The 13,895-nt window shown below is 42.9% G+C and overlaps 1 pseudogene; it reads right to left on the reverse strand.

The window, feature by feature from the left end:
• The window catches only part of LOC146870104 (suppressor of tumorigenicity 7 protein homolog), a 777,381-nt pseudogene extending 766,289 nt beyond the window's left edge, over window positions 1-11,092 (reverse strand).
• Window positions 11,093-13,895: the final 2,803 nt, after the last annotated feature.

The raw sequence follows: 13,895 nt of genomic DNA on the forward strand, positions 1-13,895 counted from the left end.
TTGGACCCGTAGCCCAGAGCGTTGCAGGAAGAGAGAGCAATTCAGGTGGGAATTGATCTTTAGACAAATACATTGAAGAAGTCAATTTCTGCCCCAAAGTAAGATGCACACCAGAAGCAGAAGTTGCATGCAATCTTTTCAATAAATCCAAACCCAACAGATTCTCGCCGCAACCAGTTGTTAAAAGAAGAGGAGCTTCCAAATCATAAGGGCCAATTGAGATAGGCAGAGGGCTAGAGACCGGGTTACGAACTGGGGCGCCAGAAAATCCTACTGATACATTCGTTGAGCCAGACAAATGTGCCCCAGGGAGTTTAGAGTGAATGATGGAACTTCTCATCGCACCAGTATCTAAAAGAAATGGCTCTGAAGCACCCATTGTAGTGACATTAACATAAGGTCCACTCTGATCTACTGGAATCGATACAACTCCCTCACTTTGTCTATGGCTGTCCTAGTTAGCGTGAAGGCATTCATTTTCACCTTCAACATGATAATCATCATTGTAATACTGGGTAGACTGAGTATTTTGTTGATCAAAGTAGTTCGTGGAATTTGGAGGGGGAAGAGAACGCTGTTCTTGGGTCAACGCACCTCGACCTCTACCCCTGGGCGCTAATTGATAAATACCACGACCTCGTGGAGCAGATAGTCCTCCATTACGCTGTAATAAAACCGGGCAACTATTCTTGAAATGACCCTCCTCTCTACAATAGGCACATTGGTTAGGACCTAATAAAGGTCGCGGAATAAAAGGCTCAGGCTTTTGATACACCCTCTGAAACTGTGGAGGCTGTTGAAACTGGCGCTGAGCAGGACGAGGAGGATAAGCCTGTTGCAGAAGAACCTTCGTTTTTAATTCTTTAGTCTTTTTCTCTTGCTTGTCTTTTTCCTCTTTATCCCTGTTCTCATAATATTGAGCAGTAGCCAATATCTGAGCAGAAGAGGAAACAGCCCATGAACTTTCAGAGTCTTTCAACTTATGTGACAGCTCGGGAAGCAAATTAAATACGAATTTATCTACAAATAATCGCTGTCCACCCTCCGTAGTCATATCCTGACCACTGTGATCAATAAACGTCTCCTCAAAACGAGTGAAGAAATCAGAGACACTCTCATCTTTCTTCTGCTTACACGCAGTTAGTTTATCCCAATTAACTCGCAAGGCGGGCATCATCGTTTTCATTAAAGTAATAATCCTACCAGGGAGTTCTGAAATCAAAACATCAGGCTTAGCACCACCCACTTGAGCTCTATCCGCGGCAATTATAGCAGCCCAATCACCACCTAATGCTTGGGCGTGATCCTCTCTACGAATCCGAGCCCATAATGCTTGCGGGACTACATTTCCCATCAACATATCAATATCTGCTAAATTCATAATACAGGCATCAACAGTCTGAGACAACTCTTTATAATAACCAGCAGGGTTTTGACGGGGATCTGGTAGAGACTGTTTAAGAGCTAAAACTTCAGATCTTTTCCAGGGGACATGTACCCATATACGCTGGAAGTGCGCGAGAACAGCTGGATTAGCACCTGCTGCTGCAACCGCTTCTCTCCACACTGGAGGAACCTTTCATGGGATAATGTTTGGATGTCAGCCTAACAGCAGGGTCGGAATCAAAAAAAGTCTGCGAGGAAAATAGGGACCTAAAAGTGACAAATGTCTTTACGGCGTCCTTAATCTTAGAACCCACAATGAGTGCCTTGTCGAAATTACCCTGAACATCTAACAAACCCTGAGGAACTGAACCCAAATCCATATCCTCCCATCCTTTAACAAAAGTGTCACACATAACATTAAAAACATATCTCTGCGTGGGCGCTTCCCACTGGTGAAAGGTGGCCATGATATCATTCACACTATACTGGGGACCCTTCTCGATCCATTTGCGAGCGAGAGAGTCCAATATTACCCGTTCGTCGGAAGCTGGAAGCTAACTACGAGACTGTCTTCGGGGAAAAACCGGAGACATATTAAGAGTCTCAAAGAAAGGAGACAGAAAATCAGAGACAGTATCTGTGATTCGTTTGCGCACTGTGGGAGAATTAGACATAAGGACAGGGGACAAGGTATTAGGTGAACTAACAGAAGAATTAACAGTTATAAAGGGAGCCGAAGGCAAAGGAGATTGATGTTCAGGAGACGAAGGCAAAGAAGTCGGTGGCGGAAGAGGTGGGGGTGGCACTACCGGAAGGGGCAAATGCGGAAGAGCCGGAGCAGGCGGAGCAGGCGGAGGTGCAACTAATGGCTGAACTGGTTGTAACAATGGGGGTGCATTAGCACCTTGTACATAGGGAGGAGGCAATCTCAATAAGTGAGACATCAAAGGATCTTCCTCCGGAGGCTTACTTTTATCAGAAGGGGAAATAGGTAACACCGGATAGCATTTATCTATCGCCATACGATGCTGTCTCTCTGAAATTTCCACTTCTTGATTAATCTCATTATCTTTAAACTGCTGGGCAGCCTGTATAATCGTCATACTTTGTGTTTTCTTATCTCTTTTTGCCTGTTTAATTTCTCTCTGTTTGGCTTCCTTGCGCCAGAGGCGGAAAGAGTCAAACATTGCCGGCCGGGCTTTTCTTTTAAACAAAATTGCTTCCAAATTATCTAATATGTCAGGCTCAAAGCTACCATTCTGTGGCCACTGCAGAACACCATCGTTCCTCGTGTATCGGATCCATGCCTCATTAAAGGCAATGGGGCCAACACCATGTTTAGAATAAAGCTCATAAGTGGGAGTTCCAACCGGAGGAATTGGACAAGAGTCCTCCAGCCGGGAATCCCTTTCACAACCAAAACAACAAAACTTTCTAAACTTACTCAGACCAGGCATCGTTATTTCACTGGACTGTTCACAAACATCAAGGGGTTAAATCAAATAATATAGCACAAACTGTACTCACCCCTCGGCTTCGGCTTTTGCAATAGCCGAATCAAAGACCCAAATCAAACAAAATAGTAGGAGCTACCCACCAATACTTAACTAAGAGTCTTCTTACGCCAACAGAGGCCCGTCTAACGTCTTGCGATACCATACATCACCAAAAAGGGGGCCAAAGCAATGCGGCAGTCAGGGCAGCAGTCGTCAGCAGCCGTCAGGAAGGAGAAACCACGCTGAAAAAGACCTTCGGACCACTTTGACATGCACGGGTCACTTGACGTGGTTCGCGATTCCTCCAGAATTTTCTTGCGGAGTTCCTCACGACCTTCAGGCAAAACCGCTACCTCTGAAGCCGCCTCACAGAGGGCACCATTTGAAGAACCAGGCTGAATTAGGCCTGGCGGCGCAGGGTACGCCTTAATCTCCTGAGTTCACCTGCTTTGTTAAACAGAGACACAGGACACTCTGTTGAGCGTAGAAGATCAGGTTTATTAGCTGCTGCTAAGTACAGTTGTCCCAGAAGTACACCCGGTATGTTCTTAGGAGACTGCCACTTTACTCCATGGCGCACAATCTTTAATAGCACATAGATTCACCAAGAACACACCCAATGCATACATGTTTAGCCAATGGGACGAGTTTGAAAACAAGATATAACCAATGAGAAAAGTTTGAAAACAAGATATCAAGTAACCCAAATAAACCTCTCTTACAACTGTTTTTGTCACCCCTCCCCACAAAGTTAATCAGTGGTTGGGTCTACAACTCAACTTGCAGGTGGCAGGACACATTTGTATACTTTGGAGGACAGTTGTGAAACGAGAGAATACAAGTAGAGAATAGCGAAGGCCAGAAGATAAGATAAAGTCAGGAAAGAATGGTGCAAACCAACAGATAGTTGAAACAGGGATCAGTCGGACCAGACGGGGATTAGTGGACTCAGCCAGTCCCTGACATCAGTCTTGTAAACAGAGGCAGGAGGTTATTTTGACACGTCGCAGTGAGATCAGCAGAAAAAACTTCGTTCATTGTGCTGCCTGAGTGAGGGCAACATAAAATGGCGGTGGAACACAAAATGGTGGCTGAATATTAGCGAGATCGAAAATCGAATTTCCTCACTTCTTGTAATAGATGGGCTGCTACAATAAAAATATTATCTATGAATCTATTTTGAAGGCACTGAAAAATCACTGCTTCTGGCAGATCTTTGAGACTGACAAAACGTATAAACTCTGATAACCACTAATTTTCAAAATTTGGAAAAACAGTGGAAAATACCCACTGTAATCTAAAAAAATAAACACTGAAAACAAGACAGACAAAACTTGAAGACAGAACAGGAACACATGCACTCTCAACTAATGCTTTATGGAAAAAGACATTCACTGCATGAGGACTGTGGAAAGAAACAAGTCATCCAATCAATAAGGATGTTAAAGAGGCTATGCTCCAGTGGAGAGACAAGCACATGAAGAGGAAAGAAAACGATTGGTTAAGCACCAAGCAAATAAGTGACAAGAAGGCCAACCCATGTTAAGCAATGGGCTACCTCCAAGACTACTGTATGTTTGATGGTACATGGGTGTGGAACTCTCAATGCCTGATGACGAGTACAAGGTCAAGGACAGAACGTTTTCAAGTTTAATTTGTTATCTGAATAAGTGGGTCCACCACTCCTGCAACACAGCCCCTTCGGCTGCCACTTTGTAGTAGCACAGCATTGGTCTGTGACAAATTGAACAATTCATGCAAAACCTTTACTGGTTCTAGTATACAAATATGAACATATGTTTACAAAATGTAACAATTTGAGGCTTCCAGGATGTTCCTTTGGTTATATGTAAATACAAGCATAAACATGAAAGCAAGATTGGTCTGGAAACAATACCCCTAGCAAACTCCCAAATACCATTTCCACATGAACAAATATACATGCAAACATATGGTCATGTGAAACAGCAGCGATTGTAATATCATTTTCCCTACACCCCCTATTTTCAAATCTTGGAAAAACTTCACTCCTGCCCATGTCAGGTGTAAATGTGCATCATTTTACAATCTGGGAAGAGATTGGACATGAGCTGGTTAAAACAATTAAACATGTTAGTTTGCAGGTGTGCATAAACAGGACATTCCAGCCCTGGAACTTCCAATTCCCACTCACTACGAGCCTACTATGCAAATTTACAGATAGGTGGCAAAATCAGCACCTTATTAAAATCTAAAGCCTGATAGAATGAGAGCCCAGATCTTAATCAGAGGCTGTTCCTAGAGCTCTAACATAATGAGACTGCTAGAATACTACGAAAAGGGACGTAGTCATACTCTGAATCTAACCTCTCCTTATAAAATTCGGATGGAAAACCATCACAGCCGCATGCTTTACCATTGCAGACCCCCTGATCACCGCCTGAACTTCTTCTATTGTAATTGGAGCCATTATACGTGTTCGCTGAAGACCATTGATTTTTGGTAATTGGATAGGATTAAGAAACTCTTCTATGGAAAAAGAAGAGATTAAAGAAGGAGATGAGTATATTGTCTTATAATGCATGAGGAAAACTGTTCCAATATCTGCAATTTGGTCAACTAATTGATTTCTATTTATATCGAAAATGATCTTAATCGCTGCTTTATTCGTTCTCTTTTTTAAAAGACCATGCTAGAAGCTTACAGGCATATTCGCTTTCTTTATAAAGTTTCTGAAAGCAAGTATTTTGCTTAACTATGATAGTGGACATGTATACATTTTTTTTTATTTGGTTCGCGATTTATCCACATTATTTATTTCCATCCGAATTTTAGAAGATATTTTTGCCGCAATTAACGGAAATTTTAGTTGAACTTTTTAATTCAATTTTAAAAGGAAATTATCTCCCGAAATCCTTTTCCGAAGCAGTTATTATAAGTTTCATTAAAAAAGGGGAACCACCCAATAATCCTGGCTCTTTTTGTCTGATCAGTTTGCTTAATACTGACTATAAATTGTTCACTAAAATAAAGGCACAGAGAATTACCATTGCCGCCCAATCGTTGGTCCATGAAGATCAGTCAGGTGTCCTGCCTGGTAGAATGTCGGCAAGTAATACCAACTTTTTAATACAGGCAATCGACTACTATATACAAAAAGATATAGAGGCCACAATAATTATGATTGACGCTGAAAAGGCTTTTGATTTAGTTTCTTGGAGAATATTCGCGATTTTAAGAAAATTTAATTTCCCCCTTGAATTGATAGAATTATTAAACAATCTCTATAATAATGCCAAAGCAAAGATTATAATAAACTCCCAAACGGAAGGTACAATTCAAATAAGACGTGGCACTAGGCAAGGATGCCCAATGTCTCCAGTACTTTTTGCGCTATTTATAGAGCCTCTAGCATCCTTACTGCGTCAGGATACGCAAATTAGAGCACCCCTCCCGGGTGCTCCTAAACTTAAGCTCTTCGCAGATGATCTAATTCTGTATTTATTTGCCGAACAACTTAACATTCTGAATGCTTTTTAAAAAATCAAATTGTTCTCCAATCTGGGTGGATACAAGCTCAATCATTCCAAATCAGAAATTCTTCTGTTCAATTGCTCTGACCAGGTTCTTCCATCAGAAATGCGGAGCCAGGTTTGCTCTTCACGAGCAATTAGATACCTAGGAATATATGTCTCTCAGGATCCTTCCCAGTTATATCAGTTAAACTATGAAAGTACACTTATGAAAGCCAGAAATCTTTTAAAACAGTGGCAGAATTAACCTTTGATAGGCAGAATTGCGGTTGTCAAAATGATGATTCTGCCTTTGTTTCTTTTCGTCTTTTCAAATCTATTAATCAAAGTGCCTTCACAATTTTTTCACAAGATATACCAAATGGTTCGGTATTTTGTCTTGTCTGGCAGGAAACCTTGTGCAAAATTAGAAACCTTACAATTACAGATTATAGATGGTGGACTTGCATTACCTTATTTAAAAAAATATTACCAGGCTGCATTTTTTGATTGGTGTATAAGGTTACTTACTAGACGTAATCTCGGATCCAATTTTTATTTGGAACAAATTGTTCTGGAATCTGGTTCTCACCTTGCTCCCTTTATTAAAATTCCATGGCTCCCAAAGCGAAGCAGACATAAGACTCTTCAATTTATTTCTGATAGGTTTTTTCAACTAAAACAGGAATTTCAGTTTTCCGCCTTTCATCCCGAAACGTTAATCTCTCAAAGTAGAGAGCTAGGTGTACAAATCAGTTTAAGAAATATAACAGCCTGGGAGAGATTAGGAATATATTGTTTTAAGGATCTCCTTGTAGGCGACCAAATGAAATCCTGGAATCAAATTAAACAATCATATCCAAGACTTTCATTTGTATTCATTTTTTCATTATTTGAGTTTAGGAATTTTGTAAGAAATCTTCAACCTTTTTCAGATCCACAAATAGATCTGATCAGTCTTAATTTTTACGTATGCGTAAAAGCAAGCCGAGGGATAGGCAATTGATATAAAATACTACTCAGCTATCTTCAGATTAAAACTGTACCGAAAACTCTCAAAATGATACAAAACTCCATTTGTTGTAGACTGGATATGCAAGCATGGAAAGCCTAGAATAGTTGGGCTCATAAAGCTTTAAGGGTTGCTAATTTTAAACATATGGCTTTCCTTTCAAATTGGAATCTCTACTACACCCCTTTCAAACTTGCTAAAATGTATTCTTCTATTTCAGGAGCATGTTTTAGGTGTACACATCCTATTGGGGATTGGCTCCATATCGGTTTTGAATGTACGGTTTTAGCAAAATTCTGCAATCAGATGTATCAGTGGCTTAGCAACAAGCTGGAGATAAATCTAAAACCCGAACCAAATACGGCACTATTAGGTATGACTAATTCACTCGCTTTACCAATTCGTCATCAACAGTTTATATTTATAGCACCACTTGTTGCTCGGTCATTGATTTTGCAAAGATGGAAGGAAGCTGATCCTCCAATGTTTTCGCAATGGTTGGTAAATATGTCTCGCATTAAATCAAAAGAGAAATTATTTTCGCAGAGGATAGGAGCCTTAAGGAAGTTTAATGAAATATGGGGTGAGATCTAGGTCTAAATACTTTCGCATGCACATACAGTTCCTTTTAGATATATAAATATAGATTTCTCTGCATGTTAATCAATGGGCATTATTTATCTATATTATTGATGATTTTATTTGGACGCATTGTTTATTTATGTTTGCTTTGTACTAGCTGCAAATAAAAGAATTATTTTAAAAAAAAGAATCCAACCTCTCCTTCACTATTCTTGACCTCAATACTGTGGGTTTCCGGAGTAGCGTGCTTCAACACCCCATCAGGGGTAACACGCGCTATATAAATACAAACCTTTTTTCCTCTTCTATCCTTCTGCTATCCTTCTGAATACAAATAACTGACTAACCTATCCACCACTTAAAATTTACTTGCATGTTTCACTATACTAATTCAACTCTAATCCTCTATGGGCCCCGGAGTAGCGTGTTACTCGCCGAAAAAAGCGCTTCGACGCCTCTTCAGGGGTAGTAAGCGCTAAACAAATGCAATTGCAATACAATACAAAACGTCTGCCAAGGAAATTGTGGGTGTGACGATGCAAATAAGATCTAAGGTATTGGCCAATGCCCGTAGAGCCCAGTGTGGACATGTTAAGTTCCCTTTAAATCCACCAAGGTCAGAAAGATAAATGGTCAACTGTGGCAGTTTTCACCCTAAGGAGCCTGGTATCATCAGAAAATGTTTTGCTGAGATATTTTAACCTCAAGCCAAGCTACTCCAGGACCTTGAATAACTCCTTTTTGCAAGATATGCACTTGACTAAAAAAGTCATCCAAGATACCGGGCCAAAACATTTTCTGTACCTCTGTGTAACTTTGCATAATTTTCTTTAAATAAAAAAAAAAAATGGGGGTGGGGGAGGTATTAAGTTTTTTACGCATTAGTTGTCACAACCAGCAGGAGCAAGACTGTGATGGAAGCCCATCTGCCTCGCCTCCGGTTACCGTGAGGAAATATGAATTTTGTGATCAGTTATGTCCCCTATCGTAGACCCCAACGGCTCCATGTGCATGCTATAAGTACATGTATGTTCCCTCCTGCTCCAGTTCTGAAGACGCAAATATATGTGCGTCCACCGTCAACATGTCCTCTTTCAGATCCGCCATGAATGGGTCAGATATTCCATTCCTAAGTATGAAAGGCCACCGACTTTATGTGGTTCACTTTCCACATTTCACAGATTCAGGCGAGTAGGCCCGAATTCTGTCATCAAGCCTTTTCCTGCCTTCTGCCTCTGAAAGCTCCAGTCTGAGCCTGCATCTGTGTCCATGAACTTTGTCTTACTCCTTGCGCGGCTAACGGTGCCTGATCCAGCCTGTCGCCTGCCAAAAACTGTATTTCACCTTCGAGATTATCTCCTTCGCTCCTCATCCGATGCATTCCTGTCTAGTAGTTTAGGTAAACATTCCTCCAGCTACCGTGCAAAGGGCCAGGCCTCGCTGTCCTCATGCAAGTAATTCATAGCCCCGTTACCATGGAATATTCCTACCCCCTCGCATCTAGTGTAGACACTTAGACGCTTGTACACGCACTAACAGTCAGTATAGTCAGTATAGAATAAGATTCTATCCTAAGAGACCTCTCCTTTTGGATAACACAGTTCTTTAAACATAGGATATTAGATATGATTTGGGATTAGGTTGACATAACCCCAGACTTCTGTCTCCACATGTAGAGCTAAATGTCAAGTCCCCTTCACCCTCTAGTTGCACGTCAATCACACGTCATGCGGCTGCGTGCGCATCTTTGCCAAACATTTCTGCTGACATTGCAGGATTCTTTTATGGATCCACCCACTTGTGACATCATGTTTAATGACGTATTTTAGTTACACCCATGTTTACGCCTCTATTAGTTACGTATGCACAGTTTTTCTGTACTATCAGCTGTCACGCCTCTTGCATCTGTTCCACTGTAATGTATTTTCTATAAAACTGCCTACCTGTCAATAATATATGCGCCCTTCCTTCCTGAACTTTCGTGGTGATGGAATAGAAGGCCCACAATTCGAATTGTCTTCCTTTTTATAGGAATAAAGCATTTTTAAACCTCTAATACCACGGATTCTGCCTCTTATATTTACTGAGTTATTCTTAATAGACTTTACCGCATAAAAAATAGTACCGGTAACGAAATATTTACCACAACCAAAATGAGTAGAAAGGAACAGAGTGATTTATACACTTATGATTCGTTGTCTCGGTATAATGTGTGTATGATGTAAAGTGCTCTGACACCCTAAACTAGTATGAGGAGCACTATAAAACAAATGAAACACGTGAGAGATTGGTGCCCTTAAATTTCAGGTGCTTTGCAGAAGTTTCAGAAGTTTAAGGAGAGGATGTGGTCCTTCGGCTTAAAACTGCCGACTTTGGTGCTGGAAACCAGAGTTCGAGCCTCGAGATCGCGTCCACATCCTGTGATTCTGGGCAAATCACTTAATCTCCCCGTGCCTGAATGTGTAATGTAAATACGGTGCTCATGTAAAGTGCTCCAATACCTTTGGGTCGAGTTTGCGCTATATAAATATGCAAAAAAAAAAAAAGATCTTACAGTTTCTTGTTGCTCATATGGGTGTCGATCTGTTTTCTTGGACTCCATTCATTTAATTTACTCGCAAGAAAGTGTCACACATAGCAATGTCAAACCTTGGCAACCATGCAGTGACTCTCTCCACGCACAGAATCCCGCCTTTTCACCACCTTCTCCAATGTACAGTGGGAGTCTCATTTCCGAAATAACAAAGTAGAATCCCAGAACTTTCGCAGAAGAAAGCTTCAAACACCTGTGTGGCTTGGCATTCGGTCACCCACCAACATCTCAGTCAGATATGACTCCATGAGCCAGGTTATACTTCACGGTGTACAACGTCATTCTCCTCTCCATTACCCCTAAGCAGTTTTTCCACAAAAAGACACCAGGTCTCACCTGCTAGAAGGTTCTCATAAAGCTTCAACGGACCCCTGAGGATGTAAAGCAAGAAGAGTACCATAAATAGCCAAAGCACCCACACATACGTCCAGCACCAGCCCAGATAGTACCGCGCTCTCGGCAGCAGCCCTTCAGGCTGAAGAGTATCACGTTCTTGCCGAGGAGCCCCGCTGCTCTTGTTTTCTGCCATCATGAAAATTTGTAAACACAACTGAAGCGTGGGCAGTGTTGCCAGATTTTGAGACCCATCCCAAGCTCAAAGCCGCTCAAATATAAGCCCAAATCCAGCCCAACGCAGACCAGTTCCAGCCCAAAAACCAGCCCAAAGTAGCAAGTCTCAAATTATGCAGAAATAGTCATCAGAAACAATTTTAAGGATAAATAAACATTCTATTCAATAGTGGGAGGGAGTTAACCTGGCACCTGCCTTAATGCTACTCATTTGTAAGACCAGTCCTCACAGTGACTAGCCCACTAACCTAGCTACAGTAAAATCTGTCATCTGCATATTACATGATGTGCTTTGCTAGAGACACATTAACCTACACTACTTTGATTCAGATCTGGGACTACACAAACCAGAGATCTCTGTGACAAATACTTTAACCTCCAAAGTTCACCAATTATTATTCACTGATATTTGCTGGGCACCTCTACAGATGTCTTACCCCATAAAATATTAGAATACGCAGTCTTTGCTACCAATTACACATAACAGATGTAGTAGCATGCTTCTTGTTGCCAATTCTTTATGGCAGGGTTTTAAAAACAATTTTAGCACTAATTGTAGAGCCCCACATTTTGCATTGGGATTGTGCCACTTTTGCAGCACAAGCCTAAAGCACAATTTGTTAAATCTCGTAATGTGCTTAATGCACTCATGATATACCTACTAAAAACAAATGTGTGGGATCTTATCTGATGCTACTTCGCGTGATGTCAATTACTGTGATGCCACACATTGTGACATCATGGGCTGTGACGGCACGCACCATGAGGTCACTTGCATACTGACTAACTAGGTTACTGACTAAGTAGGTTATTCCCCCCACATGCTAAAGCTGTAACTTCAATGCCTTCTATTTTAGGAAGGAATAATGTTACCAAAACACAAAACCCGCTTTTCAACTTTTTCAAAAAACTACCAACCATGATTTTCAATATTAAAAAAATACAATTTACATATTTTCCCTTTAATGATTTGGCAAAATTAACACACGTGTCCAATGGAAAAAGGCACTGAAAACACAGGGAAGGCAGTTCCATGCTTTCACATCCACACATTCATTCCACAGGCCCGCCCCTCGCCTTCCCATTTGCCCCACTGAAAAGAAATAGACATGGTTCCCTGAGAGTAGGCGGAGACAGCACGGGTACGTCTGAGGACTTGAGCAGCAATGCAGGAGCAGAGGCCCAGCGCCTAGATTCCGGAGCTTTGCGCGTGAATTGCAGGAGAGAGAGGCAGCTCGTGGTGTGGGAGGGGCAGAAGAGTGTGTATGTTGACAACAGCGAGAGACTGTGAAGCGAGACTACTCGAAAGTGAGTTATGCTTGCAGGTGGAGTTTCTGACTGACTCCATGTATAGCATATCTCTGTGAGGAGAGTTTGTAACAGCGGATGTGCACAGGGGACCAGGGGCTGTGAGGTAGGTGTATTGAGACTGCAGGGAGGGAAAGTGAAAGGACAGAGACAACTGGAAAAATTGTGTGGCAGAGGATAATATTGGGACGGAGTTATGACCTGGGATTCTGGGAACGATGCACATCGGTCAGTGAACACACACCCTCTGCTCTGTGGCATCATGAATCTCAACCTAGACAAGGTAAAAAATTAAGTGTCACTTACTTAGATTAGGGGCCGGGCAGCAGGATACAGTCAGTCAACCGAACTGGGCGTCCTGGGCCACTACAGGCATCCGGATTCCTGAAGTTGAAGGCAGCTGCCAGCCAGGACAGCTACTCAAGGACATGGAGGGATTGAAGGCTGGGGCTGGGTCGTGATTTCTTGTGACAGGCAGCAGACTGTAGTGGAGGTGCACTGCACACAGACACACAGACAGGCCAGCCAGCCCAGTGCACGCGTGCTGTGCAAAGTGCAAACTGGTGATGAAGACTCCATAATCCAGACGAGAGCCGAGGATTAACCAACTGGTGTGGTGGTGGTAAACAAACACTCCCTCACTGTGCTGTCACACTATTGTGTCACGCACTAGAGTCGAGTCTCCGAGTGCCGAGTCCGACCTCATGTGTGACAGTGTGATTGAGACAGAGTCCACGCCAGACCACTGCTTCGCCCGGGGAGGTGGGGGGGGGGAGCACTCAGAGCGGGACTCTCACTCACCAAGCTCTTGTTTGGCCTCCTTCAGCCGCGGGATCAATGCGGATTACGGCTGCAGGTGGTCTGATTACAGCCTTAGCCTTAGGCAGCGCACAAGGCGCATCTTGAAACTAAAGCCTTGGCCTGACCTGTGATTTTCCTACCAGGCAGCCCCAGGGGCCAGGTCCGTCGAGGTGCGCTGCACAGCAGCGCAGGCAGCAGGTATAGTCTAGGCTATGAGCCTGCCTGAGATGACTGACGGTCCTGACTGAGGGCAAGCTGAGGGTGCTGGACGACGGGTGAGGTGGTGTGGTGACTGGACAGGGCACCAGACCAAACAGACCACAGAGAGTTCGAGGTCCGGAGCAAGTCTCCTTGCTGTGGCCTGCGAGCGCCCACCTGCCTGAGTGTGACCACTAGGTGTCGTCGACGGGAGAAACAACTAGAAATTACTACAGTGACAGTCCACTCTCTCAGACTCCGCCCGCCGAAAGGGAGAGCGCTCAGCGCGGTCAGCCAGCATTATATAGAATCGCGTGGGGACAAGTCAAAAATGATGCCCAGGGCCGTCATTGGTAGCGCTTTCGCGCGCTACAAGATTGACGGCCCTGGGGACCCACATATCGGCCCGCACACACTGCTACCAAGCTAGGTGGTGGTGGTCTAGTGGTGCAGTGCTG

The sequence above is a fragment of the Triturus cristatus genome, chromosome 1_1, assembly GCF_964204655.1.
Source record: "Triturus cristatus chromosome 1_1, aTriCri1.1, whole genome shotgun sequence".
NCBI lineage: Eukaryota > Metazoa > Chordata > Amphibia > Caudata > Salamandridae > Triturus > Triturus cristatus.